Source organism: Dermacentor andersoni, chromosome 8 (genome assembly GCF_023375885.2).
Source record: "Dermacentor andersoni chromosome 8, qqDerAnde1_hic_scaffold, whole genome shotgun sequence".
Classification (NCBI taxonomy): Eukaryota; Metazoa; Arthropoda; class Arachnida; order Ixodida; family Ixodidae; genus Dermacentor; species Dermacentor andersoni.
The window spans coordinates 82,959,418-82,974,870 of record NC_092821.1 but is presented as its reverse complement, the minus strand read 5'-3'; the positions used below and the strand labels follow the sequence as shown (position 1 = coordinate 82,974,870).

At 49.8% G+C, this 15,453-nt stretch overlaps 1 long non-coding RNA gene across 1 annotated transcript in view; it reads left to right on the top strand.

Annotated features, from left to right (window-relative positions):
- The window catches only part of LOC140212910 (uncharacterized), a 71,734-nt gene that overhangs the window by 45,233 nt on the left and 11,048 nt on the right, over window positions 1-15,453 (top strand). The window lies entirely within an intron of this gene.

The following is a 15,453-nucleotide window of genomic DNA, read 5'->3' as shown; positions in this document are numbered from 1 at the left end:
TTTGTTACCTCTTACAGATACAACCATTCATTTTTTATAGGTGATATGGACTGCCTTAAATACCAATATTCAATAGATTGGACATTGCACTGCTCTCTAGCAACAATTCGAAACACAATAAAGAGTGCTTTTCTGATGCATAATTGGCAGCCAAAAAAATATAGTCTGTAAGCAAAAAAGAACAAATGAAATATGAGCGAGACACAAAACTCATTGCGGGCCTCAGAAGCATATATGTGATGTCAGGGCGGAGGTACCTATGCGTGCCGGAAGCGTATTAACTAAATAGTCTGCTGCACTCCTTAAAAAAACTGTTTATTACGAGATTTAGGCCACAGACCGACCTTTCTAAAGACGGAAAACCAACTCTGTCCTTATGCCACTTTTACAGCTTAAGAGGTAAAAAGAAAAAGAAAAAAAGGAAAGAAAGAGGCAAACAAAGAAGAAAAGTGTGAAAGCGAATTGTAAAAAGTATTTATGCCAATGAACGCTGAACAGATTGCGTAACAAGAGCTCACTTAAACAAGGGCCCGATTTACGAAGGCCACAAAACAGGCTAATAACCCTGTCACACGGACAAACTTGAGTGCACTTTGAACAAGTGCAATTCAGCGCGCTGAGCGTCATTTTGGGCGGTGCACTGCTACACGAAAAGGAAAAGTTTCTTTCTTGAATAGGCGGCGATACATATGTTAACTTATAGATGGGTGCACAAAAACTGCTTATCATTGTTAGAAACAGCATTTAGAATCAACTTCATAACAAGCGAAGTAATTTATTGCAACCTCGATAGCAACATTGTTCATCACGAGCCAAGACAAGACAGCAAGACTTAACCTGTACCGTCCAAACAAAGTGTCCCGCGATACAACTGTGCGGCCATTACAAGGTGCGGCTGTAAGCAGCCCGATAGCGGTATTATTGTGATAAGGGTTTTTTGTTTTGTTTTTTCAGTGTGCCAATTTTATTACCTTGTAACGTTAGCAACCTAAACATCAGTTAATAAAAGTTACTCCTCATTCGGCTTTCAATATTAGTTTAGTTATCTTTTACACATTACTAACGAGGCTATAAAATTGGCCGCCGCGAAATGTGTTCGCCGAGCACACTCACTCTGCAGTGAGTGTCGCTAAGGCTCCCCGTGAGGCAGCCTGCGAATGACACTAGCGGCGAAGTGCGCTAGCTCAAAGTGCACTTAGGCTCACCGGCGCCGACTACGGGGGAGGGGGTAAGCCCGTGCACCCTCCGGAGTTTTCCGGGGAGGATGCTGCCCCCTTCGGCGATGCCGAAGCCTACTCCGCCCCACCCTACCTAAAGTTCGTTACCAGAGTTTTGTCGCCCTAATAATTTGAGCTTTCTCACCTGAACTTCTATTGGAGCTAATAGCTCACTGCACCATTACTGGCGCGGTGATGCATGGCTCCTATTTTGAGAATTTCGCTTTCTGAAAATCCCGACAATAGGATGACAAGTGCACTAAAAGCACAAGCGGCGGCTGGCTCATCCGTACTTTATCACTTCAATATGGTTTTAAATTTCTGTGTGAACACCACGCTGCTAATTTGAGGGCGCTGATTGATGATGCGGGTGGAGCAAAATTGCGTTTTACTTTTTATCGTCGGCTTTCTTTACCAGTCAGAAACTTTGGTACGCAACCAGTACTTCGCCGAAAATACCGCAGTTAGATGTCCCTTCGCTCTGCCTGCAAATATTTCAGTGAAACTTTCAAGATTACGAGAGTACTCCCGGCTACTCCACTGTACTGGATACCATGTGCACTAGGTTTTCTTCGCGTACGTCGCTGAAAATACCCAGTTAGATGTCCCTTGGCTGTGCCTGCAAATGCCTCATGGACACTTTCTTGATTGGCAGAGTACTGGCGGCTACTCCATTGTTCTGGAAACCATGCGCAGTAGGCTTTCTTCGTGTAACGCAATTCCAATTTCTTTAAATACATGGTGCATGATAGTTGGGGCACCCTGTGCAATTCACTCAATAACGGAAATGAGGCCAAGCCGAATTCCCTCCAAATCCGAATCAACAGCAGTCCTGCACAGCAGCACTTATGCTCGCACTCACGTTAAAAAAAAAGATATATAGAGAGAAACACTGCAGTTTCTGCGGAAAGGAGAAGCAGTAGTAGCGATACCGATTTGTGCGACAATTTCACGAAGAAAGTTTGCTCCATTGAAAGACGCCAAATGCTTGGTGGTGCTTGAAGGCTTATGCTGTGAAACTGATCTGCCTCCTATGGTCAGGTCTTGTAAATACTGATGCAAGGCCTTTACAATATATATATATATATATATATATATATATATATATATATATATATATGTCGTCCCTGCAAACTTCTTGATCGGATCCGGCCAGCTAACTTTCTGCCGCGCCCTGGTACGCTTCCCTTCCCTTGGATTCCAGTGCGTAACCCTTAATGACCATCGGTTATCTTCCCTCCTCATTACATGTCCTGCCCATGCCCATTACTTTTTCTTGATTTCTACTAAGATGTCATTACCTTCGTTTGTTCTCTCCCTCAATCTACTCTTTTCTTATCCAGTAACGTTAGACCCATCATTCTTCTTTCCATAGCTCGTTGCGTCGTCCTCAATTTTAGTAGAACCCTTTTCGTAAGCCTCGAGGTTTCTGCCCCATACGTGAGTGCTGGTAACACCCAACTATTATGCACTTTTCTCTTGAAGGATAATGGCAACCTGCTGTTCATGATTTGAGAATGCCTGCCAAACGCACACCAGCCCATTCTTATTCTCATTATTTCAGTGCCATGGTCTTGATCAATGATCTGGTCAGTTAGCATGCATTGCAATTGGTCCCCTGAGTTGCTAAGCAAGGCAATATCATCAGCGAATCTCAAGTTACTAAGGTATTCTCCATTAACTCTTATCCCCAGTTCTTCCCAATCCAGGTCTCTGAATACCTCCTGTAAACACGCTGTGAATAGCATTGGAGGGATCGTATTTCCCGGCCTGACGCCTTTCTTTATCGGGATTTTGTTGCTTTCTTTATGGAGGACTACGGTGGCTGTAGAGCCGCTGTAGATATCTTTTAATATTTTTACATACGGCTCGTCTACACCATGATTCTGTAATGCCTCCATGGCTGCTGAGGTTTCGACTGAATCAAACGCTTTCCGTAATCAATGAAATTTATATAGAAGGGTTGGTTATACTCCGCACATTTCTCTATCACCTGACTGATAGTGTGAACATGATCTATTGCTGAGTAGCCTTTACGGAATCCTGCCTGGTCCTTTGGTTGTCAGAAGTCTAAGGTGTTCCTGATTTTACTTGCGATTACCTTAGTAAATACTTTGTAGGCAACGGACAGTAAGCTGATCGGTCCATAATTTTTCAAGTCTTTGGAGTCCCTTTTCTTATGGATTAGGATTATGTTAGCGTTCTTCCAAGATTCCGGTACGCTCGAGGTCATGAGGCATTGCGTATACAGGGTGGCCAGTTTCTCTAGAACAATCTGCCCACCATCCTTCAACAATACTGCTGTTACCTGATTTTCCCCAGCTGCCTTCCCCCTTTGCGTAGCTCCCAAGGCTTTCTTTACTTCTTCCGGCATTACCTGCGGGATTTCGAGTTCCTCTAGGCTATTCTCTCTTCCATTATCGTCCTGGGCGCCACTGGTACTGTATAAATCTCAATAGAACACCTCAGCCACTTGAACTATCTCATCCATATTAGTAATAATATTGCCGACTTTGTCTCTTAACCCATACATCTGATTTTTTCCAATTCCTAGTTTCTTCACTGCTTTTAGGCTTCCTCCGTTCCTGAGAGCACGTTCGACTCTATCCGTATTGTTGGAGGAAGAAAGCAGGCCCACGAGTGTAAAATAATGTATATTTACAACAGAGGTATATGGCGGTCAGGCAACTGCCAGACTTCGCCTTCCTCTAGTCTAATTCAACTTCCTTCTCTTCACCATAGCATCACCCTCCTGGCAGAGTATCTCCGTCCCGGTGCAAGTTACAGAGCCTCACTTAATGGGGGGACATAGGGCTTGAGCCTGACGACGTGAACAACATCGCTGGTGACGTTAGGACGCACTGAAGGCTGACCGACTGGGGTGATCTCGTATGTCACGTCGGACAGTTGGCGTAAGATCTGGTACGGACCAGAATGACGGGAAAGTTGTTTTTCCGAAAAGCCGACGCGACGTGAAGGCATCTATAGAAGGACAAGGGAACCAGGTGGAAAATGGGAGTCTCGGTGCCGAAGGTCGTAGTGTCGCTTTTGAGAAGCTTGCGATACTGCGAGGCGATGACGGCTGACTTCTCGGGCCTGGGTCGCTAAGTCAATAGCATCGCGTGCGTAACCAGTGCTGGTTGATTGTACTGCGGAAGGTAGCAACGTGTCAAAGGGCAAGGTGGGGTCGCGGCCATACAACGGGTAAAATGGTAAAAATCTGGCAGTGTCGTGACGGGAGGAGTTGTATGCGAAAGTGATGTATGCTAATGCGACGTCCCAGTCGCGGTGATCGTCGGAAACGTACATGGCCAGCATGTCAGTTAGCGTGCGGTTGAGTCGCTCGGTGAAGCCGTTCGTTTGAGGGTGGTACGCGGTAGCAATCTGGTGTTCTGTGGAACAGGAGCAGAGCAGATCATCGACGATCTTCGATAGAAAGCAGTGGCCGCGATCCGTCAGCAACTGGCGAAGGGTGCCGTGGTGCAGCATGACGTCGTATAGTAAGAAGTCGGCGAAATCTGTAGCGCAGCTGGTTGGTAGCGCTCGTGCGATGGTATATTTCGTGGCATAATCGGTTGCTGCAGCAATCCATTTGTTTCCTTTGATGGAAATTGGAAAGGGACCAAGGAGGTCTAGGCCCACACGGAAGAAGGGCTCTGTAGGGATATCAACTGGTTGCAGCAAACCAGCGGAAGGCATAGCAGGCGTCTTCCGGCGCTGGCACAGGTCATAAGAAGCGACATAACGGCGCACAGAGCGATAAATGCCGGGCAAGAAGAAGCGGAGCCGCAGGTGGTCATATGTACGAGTGATGCCATCATGGCCGGCAGTAGGAGCGTCGTGAAGTTGCTGGTGCACGGCGAGTCGAAGGTGCTTGGGAACGACTAGGAGGAGCTCCGGGCGGTCAGGACGAACGCTACGACGGTGTAAAGCTCCATCGCGCAAGGTGAACATCCGGAGGGACGGGTCATTGGGCGAGGAGCTTAGGCGTTCCATAAGTGTTCGAAGAACCGGATCTTTGCGCTGTTCGTCGCTAATATGGAGGAAGCCGTAGAGGGATAGAACACTGATGTCCGAGTCTGCATCGGTATCGTCTGGTTGACACGCGAGATTGTGGCACTTGTAGTCAACGTCCTTATGCAGGCGCCCTGACATATTTCGCGAACGCCCATACGAGCGCGAGACATTCTCTCTCAGTAATGGAGTAATTTCGCTCGGGCGTGGAAAGAAGGCGGCTAGTGTAAGCGATGGCGCAGGCTTCGCCCTGCTGAGGCTGAGCGAGGACAGCGCCGATCACATGACCACTCGCGTCAGTTCGTACTTCAGTGGGCGCGAAAGGGTCAACGTGTGACGGAATCGGGGAAGTTGTAAGCCGCTCAATCAGGGTAGAGAAGTCTTTCTCCTACAGTGGTCCCCAAGAGAAAATGACGTCTTTCTTAAGACGGTCAGTGAGAGGGCGAGCGATGTCGGCAAAATTTTTCACAAATCGCCGGAAATAAGAGCATAAGCCCAGAAAACTACGGACATCGTTTGTTGAACAAGGTACAGGAAAATTTCGCACAGTGTGAAATTTCTGTTTCCTGAGGTTGAATTCTGGCGGCGTTTACGAGATGGCCGAGCATGTGAATTTCACGGCGACCGAAATGGCGCTTGGAGGAGTTTAACTGAAGGCCAGCCCTGCGAAACACGGAGAGTATGGTTGTGAGGCACTGCAGGTGGCTCTCAAATTTTGGCAAAAACACAATCACACCGTCGAGGTAACAGAGGCATGTAGGCCACTTCAAGCCGCGCAAGAGAGAGTCCATCATGCGCTAAAATGTAGCTGGTGCATTGCATAATCCAAAGGGCATGACTTTAAGTTGGTACAGACCGTCCGGTGTGACGAAGGCGCTTTTCTCGCGGTCCATCTCATCGAGGCTAATCCGCCAATAGCCGGAGCGGAGGTCAATTGATGAAAGGTATTGGGATCCGTGAAGGCAGTCAAGAGGGTCAGCAATGCGAGGCAGGGGATAAACATTCTTCTTTGGTATCCTGTTGAGGTGGTGGTAGTCAACGCAGAAGCGCCACGAGTTGCCTTTTTTCTTTAATAAGACAACCGGTGATGCCCATGTGCTACTGGAAGGTTCAATGACGTCCTTGTCCATCATCCTGTCTATCTCTTTCTGTATGATGGCTCTTTCTGTCGCGGAGACACGATATGGCCGCCCATGAATGGGGCTGGCGTCACCGGTGTTGATGCGATGCGTGACAACAGATGTCTGGCCAAGTGGACAGTCGTCCAAATCGAAGATGTCCCGATAAGATGACAGGAGGTGACGAAGAGCTGCTGTTTGCTCGGAAGGAAGGTCAGGGGCGATCATAGAAACATTGTCTGCAGAGGTCGAGTACGGAGGACTGGGTGACAAAGGTCCATTGGTACTGAGGAAGGACTCAGAGGACAAAGAAGAAACATCACACTCTTCCAAGAGTGATATGCGCCATGGCGATACCGTGTGACAGCACATGCGATGAAAATGCAAAATTGAGGATGGGCACGCGAGTGCAGTTTTCGCAGATCCAGATTAAGGTGCTCGGCAGGGCAATATTGCGCAACAAAACTACGTCAGTAAGCAGCGACACGACGTACTCGCCGTTAGGTACGGCAGGAGAGGGCGTCAGGAGGACATTTGTAGCTGCTTGTGGAGACAGCCTTGCAAACTCAGCAGAACATAGGCGCTGTGTAGCACAAGTTGTTGTGTCGGCAGGAAGCGGCAGATCCAACTGTACAACACCTGCGGAGCAGTCAATTTGGGCAGAGTTTTTCAAAAGGAAATCGATGCCGAGATTTAGGTCGTGCGGACAGTGTTCAAGGACGATAAAGAGAGCAATGGTATAATGGCACCCAATGGTCACACGTGCTGTGCACATTCCAAGGACAGGTTAAGTACTCCAATTGGCGACTCGCACTGTGCCCGGTGCGGCAGGTGTCAGAACCTTTTAGAGCCTTCGGCGGAGAGCAGCGCTCATAACTGAAAGCTGCGCTCCTGTATCAACGAGAAATCTAACAGGAACGCCATCAACTTCAATGTCCAGTTGGTTTCCACTTGTAGGCAGGGTCAACAGAGGATTTGTGGGCCGGGTCGGAGTTGCAGCTTCACCTCCGGGAGCTGCACCGCCTAGTTTCCCGAAGCGAACGACCGGTTGCAGAAGGGGACGAAGAGCGGTGAACGATAGGCAAACGGGACCTACGACCTTGCGGAGACGGGGAGTGGCTGGATCTTGGTGGAGCCCTCTCGGCATTGATTTTCCTAGTCGTCGTATACGGTCAGAAAGTGCGATTGTCTGGTACTTGGCGGTGGTGACTCGGAGACAACCACCGAGCAGGCGACGACCAGTGGTTGCGGCAATGACGGGCGATCTGTCCTACCGGAGCAATCAAAACAGATGGGTTTATCACCCGCTGTGCACCAGTCAGCTGGGTTGCGACGGAGTGGCGGAAAGCTTTGCGTCTGAGAGCGAGCGGCAGGAGAAATCTGGTAGGTACTTGTATGGCGAACCGCGCAGAGAGACGGAATGCCCCAACTTGCTATTTCCTCCCGAACGACTGCTTGTATAAGGGAGATAGCGGGCACGCTTTCCCGACAGTCGGAACGAACTGGAGCTGGAGCCGTGGCCTCAAGCTCACGGCGAACGATGCGCGTGATATCTTCCAGGCCTGTGGGCTGAACGAACCGCGGCGGGTCTTCGCAAAAAGATGTCGCGGCGGTATTGGTCAATCGGTCGAAAGTTTGAGCGGCGCGGCGGCCGTTCGCTTGTTCCAAGCGCCGGCACTCCTTTATAATTGCATCCGCAGTGGCACAATACTTACACATCAGTAGATTCAAGGCATCGTCTGCAATACCTTTCAGTATGTGACCAATCTTGTCTGCCTCGGTCGTGTTGTTATCAGCCTTGCGATAGAGGGCCAACGCATCCTGTATGTACATGGCATAAGATTCTGTGGACGTCGGAGCGCGGCACGCAAGTTCATTTTTTGCTGCCAGCTGACGACCGACAGTTCTGCCAAACAGGTCTCGCATTTTTTTTTTCTTTGCAGACATCCCAGCTCGTTAGCTCAGCTTCGTGTGTGTCGTACCATTGCTTCGCTGTTCCTCTAAGATAAAATATCACGTTTGCTAGCATCATTGTTGGATCCCACCTGTTGTTGTCACACACTCGCTCGTACATCATAAGCCAGTCCTTGACGTAGGCGTTGTCCGTGCCAAAATGTCCCTGGGTCCCACCAATAAGTGAGGTTGACCGTCGGCACGCGCTGCTCAGGTGTTGTCGCGTGTGTCGGTTGATTTGAAATTGTGGTGGCAGGTAGATGACGTCCGCTGCGAAGTTCCGCGTTTGTATCCCGCACCTTCCACCAAAATATTGCAGGAAGAACGCACGCCCACGAGTGTAAAATAATGTACATTTACAACTGAGTTATATGGCGGTCAGGCAACTGGCAGACTTCGTCTTCCTCTAGTCTAATTGAACTTCCTTCTCTTCACCGTAAGAATATTATACTTCCCTATGTCAGCTGTCTTACGCTTGTTGATTAAAAAAATTAAATTATGGGGTTTTACGTGCCAAAACCACTTTTCTGATTATGAGGCACGCCGTAGTGGAGGACTCCGGAAATTTCGACCACCTGCGGTTCTTTAACGTGCACCTAAATGTAAGTACACGGGTGTTTTCGCATTTCGCCCCCATCGAAATGCGGCCGCCGTGGCCGGGATTCGATCCCGCGACCTCGTGCTCAGCAGCCTAACACCAACGCTTGTTGATTAATTTCGAAAGTTCGGCCACTTCTATTCTAGATCTGGGTTAGAGGCTTTCATACATTGGCGTTTCTTGATCAGATCTTTCGTCTCGTGCGATAGCTTACTGGTATCCTGTCTAACGGAGTTACCACCGACTTCTCTTGCACACTCCTTAATGATGCCCATAGGATTGTTGTTCATTGTTTCAACACTAGGGTCATCTTCCTGAGTTAAATCCGATTACCTGTTCTGTAGCTTGCTCCAGAATTCCCCCATTTTTCTTCTTACCGCTAACTCATTGAGCGACTTCTTATGTACCAGTTTCTTCCGTTCCCTCATCAAGTCTAGGCTAATTCGAGTTCATACCATCCTATGGTCACTGCAGTGGACCTTGCCGAGCACGTCCAGATATTGTATGATGCCAGGGTTAGCGCCGAGTGTAAGATATATTTCATCTCCAGTCTCGTCATTCGGGCTTCTCCACATCCGCTTTCGCCTATCCCGCTTGCGGAAGCAGGTATTCATTATCCGCATGTTATTCTGTTCTGAAAAGTCTACTAATAACTCTCCCCTGCTATTTCTGTAGCCTATGCGATATTGCCCTACTGACTTGTCTCCAGCCTGCTTCTTGCCTACCTTGGTATTAAGTCGCCTATCAGTATAGTGTATTTTTTTTTTTGACATTATCCATTGCCAATTCCACGTCTGCATAGAAGCTTTCTACTTCCTGGTCATCATGATGGAATGCAGGGGAGTAGACCTGTACGACCTATAATTCGTACCTCTTATAAAGTTTCACAAGACCTGCTACCCTCTCGTTAATGCTATAGAATTCCTGTATGTTCCCAGCTATATTCTTATCAATCAGGAATCCGACTCCTAGTTCTTGTCTCTCCGCTAAGCCCAGGTAGCAAAGGACGTGCCCGCTTTTTAGCACTGTATATGCTCCATTTGTCCTCCTAATTGCACTGAGCCCTATTATATCCCATTTACCGCCCGCTAATTCCTACAATAGCACTGCTAGACTCGCTTCCCTAGATAACGTTCTGGCGTTAAGCGTTGCCAGGTTCAGGTTCCAATGGCGGCCTGTCCGGACCTCATATATATATATATATATATATATATATATATATATATATATATATATATATATATATATATATATATATATATATATATAAATATATACACATTTACAACCCGGCATTGGTAGGGTTGGAATGCACGTACGAAACACATGATGCTTTGTTTCCGACGTTTCGACCGGGGTCCGGCCTTCATCAGAGAGTACACGCTACGTCAAGGCCTGTTTAAATACGTACATGGCGCTTAACCATGTACTATGTGTACTATGCGCTTAACCACTGCCAAGATACATAGCTGCTGTAAGGATCTTGCACACGTGAGTAATCGACATTATATTTAAAAAAAATTCGCGATCGGTAGGGTTGTTACACGTTCGCATGTGTATCTATATATATATATATATATATTGTCACGAAAAGACAATGGACGACGTGCCCGGCGTCGGCGAGGGCGGCAGTTGTACAAGATGGCGTGCAATAATTCAAGCCAGCGTCCTCAGCTTCTACCTCTTCTACTTCAGCGCCCGTCTCTTGCTGAGCGCCTGTTCCAGTCCCAACTTCGTTTTTCCAGCGCTGGCTCATGACATCTAGCGGCATTACTCCCCCGCCAAAACAAAGGCATCGACCCGATGCTTACTAAACTAGAAGGAGGAAGTGTGGAATTCGTATGATATCGGATTGGCGTCGCCTTAACGCACCGAAATACGGCTTGAGGCGAATAACATGCACTATCTCTGAGCGGTGCTGTCGACGCCGAGGCGACGCGGCACCGTCGGGAATGACCAAAGTATCTACTAAGGAGCTTCTGAGACAACCCCTGGCGACGGACTGGAGTCCACACCCAGACTTGGTCACCTGGCTGGTACTCGACTTGCCGATGTTGAAGGTTGTAGCATCGTGCGTCTGTACTCTGCTGCTTCGCGATGTGTATGCGCGCGAGTAGACGAGCTTCCTCTGCGTGTTGAGTAAGTTGCTCGGCGTCGGCAGTAAGTGATGCGTCGGTGTCATGCGGGAGCATAGCGTCTAGCGTGGTCTGGACCTCGCGCCCGTAGACAAGACGGAATGGTGTGAAGCGTGTGGTTTCCTAAATGGCGGTGTTGTACGCGAATGTAACGTACGGCAGGACTTGATCCCATGTTTTATGCTGGACGTCCACATACATAGACAGCATATCAGCAATGCTTTTGTTTAGCCGTTCCGTCAGTCCGTTGGTCTGCGGATGATAGGCAGTCGCCTTGCGATGCTGCGTGCAGCTCAGCTCGAATATGTTGGGCTGTAAAGGCAGTGCCTCTGTCGGTGATGACATGTGAGGGGGCACCATGTCTGGCGACTATGTGCTCGATAAAGAACTGGGCAACTTCGTAGGCCGTGGCAGGTTGTACAGCTTTCGTCTCGGCGTAGCGTGTTAGAAGGGAAACACAAGGGAAAGGGTCCCAGAAGATCCATGCCGATCTGATCAAACGGCGCACTAGGTGGTGCGATGGGTTGGAGTAACTCCCAGGGCTTCAAAGACGGCGACTTCCTGCGTTGACACTCACGGCAGCTTTGCACGTAACGCTTCACCGTGGTAGAAAGTCTGGGCCAGTAGTACGCCTGGCGTACTCGTGCAAGAGTGCGTGAAAATCCCAAGTGTCCAGACGTGGGCTCATCATGGCAGGCTAGCAGAATGTCATCACGAAGGGCGGCAGGTACTACCAATAGATACTCTTTGTCGCTGGCACTCGAGTTTTTCTTGTGGAGGACACCCTTTCGCAGGCAGAAGGTCGAGAGACTGCGAGAAATGTGTCGTGGGACTGTAGCATTCTTGCCTTCTAGGTGATCGATGAGAAGGCATATTTCGGCGTCCTCACCCTGCCGTATGATCAAGTCAGATGCGGTGAGGGCCCCAAGGAATGCGCCGTCTTCGTCCATGTCCTCATCGCAAGTTTTGACGGGAACGCGCGACAACGTGTCGGCATATTCGTGTTTTCGGCCCGATTTGTAGACGATGGTAACATCGAACTCCTGCAGACGGAGACTCCATCGAGCAAGTCGTCCGGACGGGTCTCGTAAGTTGGCTAACCAACACAGGGAATGGTTAAAAATTAAATTATGGAGTTTCACGTGCCAAAACCACTTGCTGATTATGAGGCACGCCGTAGTGGAGGACTCCGGAAATTTCGACCATCTGGGGTTCTTTAACGTGCACCTAAGTCTAAGTACACGGGTGTTTCCGCATTTCGCCCCCATCGAAATGCGGCCGCCGTGGCCGGGATTCGATCCCGCGACTTTGTGCTCAGCAGCCCAACACCATAGCCACTGAGCAACCACGGCGGGTACACAGGGAATGGTGGTCTGTCACCACCTTAAAAGGGCGACCGTAGAGATAAGGCCGAAATTTCATGATGGCCCACACAACCACTAGATACTCTTTCTCGGAGGTGGAGTAGTTGATTTCGGCGCGTGAAAGGGTGCGACTGGCGTAAGCGATGACTCGCTCGACGCCTTCCTGGTGTTGAACGAATACAGCGCCAAGACCGATGTTGCTTGCATCGATCGGTATGCACCTTGGTGTCAGCGTCCTCGTCAAAGTGGACGAGGACAGGTGATTCCTGCAGGCGTCGCCGTAACTCGGTGAAAGCTGAGTCCTGCTCATCCGCCCAAACAAAGGGTGTGTCTTCTCGCGTGAGGCGTATGAGTGGTTCAGCGATACGCGAGAAATTGGCGATGAAGCGACGATAGTACGCACACAGACCGAGAAAGCGGCGTACTGCTTTCTTGTCACGAGGAGTCGGAAAAGCAGCAACAGGAGATGTTTTGTCTGGGTCAGGCTGGACGCCGTTGGCGTTTACGACATGCCCGAGGAACTTCAGCTCTTCGTAACCGAAGTGACACTTTTCTGGCTTTAGTGTGAGATTAGTGGAGTGGAGCGCCTCAAGTACCGCCTCTAAACGCTTCAGATGTTCTTCGAAGGTCGCTGCAAACACGACGACGTCATCTAAGTATACTAAACAGCAGTGCCACTTTAGACCCGTCAGAACAGTGTCCATCATTCGCTGGAATGTGACCGGTGCAGAACACAGGCCAAATGGTAGTACTTTAAATTCGTACAGTCCATCCGGGGTAACAAAGGCAGTTTTTTCGCGATCTCGTTCGTCAACTTCGATTTGCCAATATCCGCTCTTCAGATCTATGGATGAAAAATACCTGGTTCGCCAAAGTCGATCTAACGAATCATCGATCCGCGGAAGCGGATAAACGTCTTTTTTGTGACGTTGTTCAACTTTCTATAGTCAACGTAGAACCTAAGGGTTCCGTCTTTCTTTTTGACGAGGACGACCGACGATGACCAAGAGATTTGGGATGGTTGTATGACGTCATCGTCAAGCATTTCTTTAACTTGTGCATTAATCACGTTGCGCTCTTTCGCCGATACGCGATAAGGCAGCTGTCGTATGGACGAGGCAGCTGTCGTGATGGACGTCTGGCGTACCTTAGAAGAAGATGCGAAGCACTCCTTGAACCGAAGGAGCGACTCGCGCAGCGCTTTCTGCTTTTCCTCCGAAAGGTCTGATTTGATGTCGATATTGCTGAGTGTCTGCGCTGGGTTCTCCTTCGTCACAGACGCAAAGCATTCAGCAACGTCTGCTATGGGCTCAGCGAAAGCGATAGTAGTACGACGAAAGAGGTGCCGATGTTCCTGGCTGAAATTCGTCACGAGGAGCGCCGAAAGTCCACCTCGAAGCATAATAAGACTGCGGGCTGCACATACACCATGAGTCAGCATAAGGAAAGAATTGCCCTCTGCAACAGCTTCGCCGTCACGCAGATCGTCGCATACGACTATTACCAGGACACTTGCGCGTGGTGGTACAGTTACACTGTCGGCGTAAACTCGAAGCGCGTTACGTCGGCAATTGTCGCGGTTGTTAGCTGCTCTCTCTGTCGAAAAAGTCACTGTGCGCTCCCGGAGGTCTATAATGGCACCATACTCTCGGAGAAAGTCGACGCCCAAGATAAGGTCCCGAGAACAATCGCGGAGTATAAGGCAGCTGGCTGAAAACGTGGACCCACGAATTTGTACTCTGACCGTGCACATGCCCAACGGTGTTACGACATGCCCGCCAGCAGTACGAATTTGCGTTCCAGACCAAGGCGTGATAACTTTTCTAAGTTCCGTCGCTAGTTTTCCGCACAAGATTGAGTAGTCGGCCCCCGTGTCCAATAAAGCACTAACGTGGCGGCCGTCGAGCACAACAGGTATGTCAAGCGAGAGTCTTTCGCTGAGTTCGGCTGCTGTCGTCGTTGAATCGTGCTGAATAGAGCGTGCTGGCGTCGATGGGAGGTCTTCGGAAGGGCGATTATCAGCGGGCTCGCCCCCGAAGGTCGCTGTTCTTAGTTTTCCCGGCGAGGGCTTGGCGATCGCCCCTGCGCTGCCATTGGAGGGCTTCTAGGAGCGGGGGAAGAATGCCTGGGGGACGGCGAGCGCGACTGCCGCCGCGGGAACAGTGGCATACTCTGCTGGGTCAAGCATTCTTCAATCGCCCTAGGCCTTTCGCCATATCTGGGCCTTGGTGAATCCGCGGCAAAACCTTGCAGTCCGAGGTGGCGGTATGGGCACTCGCGGTATACATGACCGGCTTCTCCACAATGATAACACAGAGGCCTTCTGTCCGCGGTACGCCAGACGTCAGATTTCCTTTCGAGCAGGCGACGATCCTCCATACGTTGGATTGGTTGCACAGATGGGAGCGGCGGGCCGTATGACGCGGCGTAAGACGTGAGGGGGTCGAAATGAGTCGGAGCGGGGACAGGGACTCGTCTCAAAACTTCCGCATACGACGGTCGCTGCAACTGTGCTGTCACAGGTGGCGCATTGTTGCTTGGAACGGGACATTGGATCGCTTGCTGCACTTCGTTCCTCACAAGGGCAGAAATGGAACCTAGCGTGGGCTGCGGCGGGCAGGTGAGCCATTGAAGCTCATCACGCACCACAGAGCGGATAAGATCTCGGAGAACGTCCACGTTTCCAAAGGCAGTCACGTCCGTCAGTGAAGCAGCGTTCGCGTACCTGTCATACGGAGCTGAGCGCTGGTCCGAAGGTGAAGCTGGGTTCAATTGCCTTTCATATAAAGTTGAGCGCTGGTGTAACATCTTTTCCATCGTGGTGGCTTCAGTTAAGAATTCAGCCATGGTCTTCGGCTGGCTTCGAACAAGGCCAGCAAATAGCTGTTCCTTAACTCCCCGCATTAGATGGCGCAGCTTCTTTTCCTCGGACATGCTTGCGTCTACCAGACGGAACAGGCGCGTCATATCCTCGACGTACGACGTCACGCTCTCGTTCGGCAGATGAATGCGGGACTGGAGCACCCGTTCGGCTCGTTCGCGGCGATCAGCATT